Here is a 3,663-nt window from a genome sequence, read left to right as displayed (position 1 = left end):
CGCCACAGTCTCCGGAAATACCCCAAATAGACGTTGATGGAGGGTATACAGATGAGGAGGAAGGGATAGTGAAAAGACACTCGAAATAACGCCTTTTTGGAGAGAGAGAGAGAGAGAGAGAGAGAGAGAGAGAGAGAGAGAGAGAGAGAGAGAGAGAGAGAGAGAGAGAGAGAGAGAGAGAGAGAGAGAGACTTTACATAGATTTACATAGAAAATCAGACCACACAGACCCCATGGTCCAGACTAGGTGGTCTGAAACCTAAGTGATTCTACATTAATTAGATGGCTCCAAAACTTTGTATTTCTACTCTAGTTAATATTAAGTTGAAGGAAGTGACGGTCGAGCTTGTTTTTAAAGGAGTTAATCGTGTTACACTGAATCACTGAAGGTGGGAGCTTATTCCATTCTCGCACTACAACGTTGGTGAAGAAAAAATTGGCGCACTCTGAATTTACTTGCCTTCATTTAAGTTTTGTGCCATTATTCTTCGTTCGCAAGGTGTCATCGATCATAAACAATTTTGATTTGCCCACATTCGTATATCCTTTAGGAATTTTAAAACATTCGATCAGTTTTCCTTGGAGGCGACGTTTCTCAAGAGAGAACATGTTAAGGGTGGAAAGCCTCTCGTCATAGGGTTTGTTGCGCAAGGAAGGGATCATTTTTGTTGCCCGACGTTGAACACCTTCTAATTTAGCAATGTCCTTTGCATGGTGGAGAGACCAAAACTGTACCGCATATTCCAAGTGGGGTCTGACTAAACTATTGTAGAGCGGAAGTATTACTTCCTTATTTTTTAATAAAAAGTTTATTTTAATGAAGCCCAACATTCTGTTCGCTTTATTTGCTGCATCGATGCATTGCTGTGAGAATTTGAAGTTTGACGCGATTTTGACACCCAGGTCCTTGACGCATTGAACGTAATCGAACTTCTTATTTCTTGTTCCAACTTGAAGGACCTGACACTTGTCTACGGGCATCTCCCATCTATCAGACCAAGCTGAAATTTTATGCAAATCCTCTTGTCTGTCTGTCTTCGTCAGTGAGAACCGAGTTTCCAATCTTTGTGTCGTCTGCAAATTTACTAATGAGATTATTGATTCCAACATCCACGTCGTTGATGTAAATAATGAAGAGCACTGGGCCAAGAACTGAGCCCTGAGGGACGCCACTAGTGACCGGCGCCCACTCTGAGTTAAATCCGTTAATCACCACTCTTTGTTGTCTGTTGCTTAACCAATTCGCGATCCATTGGTGTACTTAACCGTCAATATCTAGTTGCTTTAATTTATAAAGTAAATTATGGTGTGGAACTTTATCAAACGCTTTCTGGAAATCAAGATAGACTTCGTCCAGTGATTTGGAGAGAGAGAGAGAGAGAGAGAGAGAGAGAGAGAGAGAGTCGGTTGTTGGCAGATCAGGAATAGGCTAATAATGATAATAATAATAATAATAATAATAATAATAATAATAATAATAATAATAATAATAATAATAATAATAATAATAATAATAATAATAAGAAGAAGAAGAAGAAGAAGAAGAAGAAGAATAACAACAACAACAACAACAATAATAATAATAATAATAATAATAATAATAATAATAATAATAATAATAATAATAATAATAATAATAATAACGACAACAACAAAAACAACAATAACAAAAGGCAAACACTTCACAACACATGAAGGCAAATATATATATATATATATATATATATATATATATATATATATATATATATATATATATATATATATATATATATTACGTTTGGCCTATAGCGCCGGTAAGCTTTCTTGATGGAGCCTGCTTCTCGGCCCCAGCCCGTTAGTGGCGCAAGCAAGTGAGTTATAGTGGCGCCATTCTTGCTTGGCTCATGCTGCCCCCCGGAACTCATTTAGATTTTCGCAACAGTCCGGGTTGATAGACGATCATCAGGACAGCATGTGGGTTATCTGAGGCCAACCAGCGGCAGGAGGGACTTGTACCTGGGTCACCCAGGACACCGCGCCTGGACGGTGACCACCCAGCGACCGCCTCCCCAAAACAAGGTGCAGCTTTCACATGGAACAAAAAAATAAGCAAAATGCAACAGTGGCTTCATAATAATTACAAACGCAGCTTTCTTCGTTGTTTCTTTCCGACTTTCTTTTCCTTACGTTAATTAACCCGTCCAGTGATGCATTCCCCCTCCCCCCTGACCCGTTATCATTCCCTCCCTTTCATCTCCCTTCCCTCCCTCCCTCTTCAGATGTCTTGCTTTTCCAGGAAAGAAAACTTGACCCGAGTCTCCCGAGAAAGACCAAGTTTCTCTCAGACACAGGAAATAACAAGAGGTCACGCCTGTCCTTTGTCCTCCTCTTCCTTCCCTTCCTCTAGTCTGCTTCCGCTTCCTTTTCTGTCCCTTCCCCCGTCCCCTCCGTTTCATTGTTTCACTTTCCCTTCCTCCTCTCCCTTCTTCTTTTAATCTACTCCTTCCTCCCGTTTTTCTCCTCTCCCGTCTCTCCTTCCTCCCATTTCCCTCAACCACTTTCCTTCCTTCCTTCCGTTTTACTCATTTCTCTTCACTTCTTCTTGATTTCCTCTTCTATCCACCCCTCAGGCCTTTCTCTCCTCTATCCTTCTCTATATCCTCCCGTTTCGCTTTCCTCCCTTTTCCCTTCTCTACCCTTTCCTCTCCCCTCCCTTCTAGCTCCCCTACCCTTCCTTTCTTCCTCTCGTTTCTCTCTTTCAACTTTTCTCCGCCCTCCCATTTCCCTCTTCCACTTTCCCGACTTCCTCTTCTACCCTTCTCTCCTTTCCTCCGTCCTCCCGTTTTCTTCCTACATCTTCCCTTCCTCTTCATTTGCTTTCCTTCAGTGCGCCTTCAACGTCCATTTCTTTCCTTCCCTTTCTCCTTATCAATCATCTTCGTTCTTTTCAGGCGTTTGTTTTCCTTCTTTTATTCATATTCTAATTTCATCATTTTTACATGTTTTATCTTCTGCAACGAGTTTATTTTTCCTTGTGGCTGAGCGAGACACGGATGCGATTGATGATGATGATGATAAGGAGGAGGAGGAGGAGGAGGAGGATTTTTAATGAGGGCTTTAATAAGGGAAATATTCATAAGGTTGTGTTGGTAAGAGAAGAGGGTAGGACAGGTAGGAATGGGTTTAAACTGGATAAATTCAGATTCAACAGGGACATAGGCATAAATTGGTTTACTAACAGGGTGGTAGATGAGTGGAACAGGCTGAGCAGTTATGTGGTGAGTGCCAATACAATTGTCACATTCAAAAATAGATTAAATAACTTCATGGACAGCGATATTGGGTGGGGTTAGATTCACGGGAGCTTACTATTAAGGTTCAAAGGAGCTGCCTTGTACAGGTTGTGATGATATGGAAACACTTGGATGCGGCTATCCAAGCTTTACTTAGCTTAAAACCTTGGTACAGTCTGGAAACAGAACATAGCTTCAGTACCAACATAACACTCCCCATGAACACTCCAGTAAACAAATGACACTTGTTAGTTATAGAACACACGTCCTACAAGAGCACACAATCCATACCTAATAAATAATACCCTAAACAACAAGAAACTTAATAATAATTACCAGCAAGATCCTTGAATGTATACGTGGAGCCGTCGCCTGCTCTGGACTGAAG

The 3,663-nt window shown here is 41.0% G+C and overlaps 1 protein-coding gene across 1 annotated transcript in view; it reads right to left on the bottom strand.

The window, feature by feature from the left end:
* LOC127008070 (uncharacterized) overlaps positions 1–3,663 on the bottom strand; it is an 18,902-nt gene extending 15,239 nt beyond the window's left edge. The window contains exon 1 of the mRNA XM_050879616.1: positions 3,612–3,663. The gene's annotated coding sequence lies outside the window, so the exon portion shown is untranslated. The remainder of the gene's footprint in view (positions 1–3,611) is intronic.

Source organism: Eriocheir sinensis, chromosome 37 (genome assembly GCF_024679095.1).
Source record: "Eriocheir sinensis breed Jianghai 21 chromosome 37, ASM2467909v1, whole genome shotgun sequence".
Lineage (NCBI taxonomy): Eukaryota > Metazoa > Arthropoda > Malacostraca > Decapoda > Varunidae > Eriocheir > Eriocheir sinensis.
This window is presented reverse-complemented; position numbering and strand designations above follow the sequence as displayed.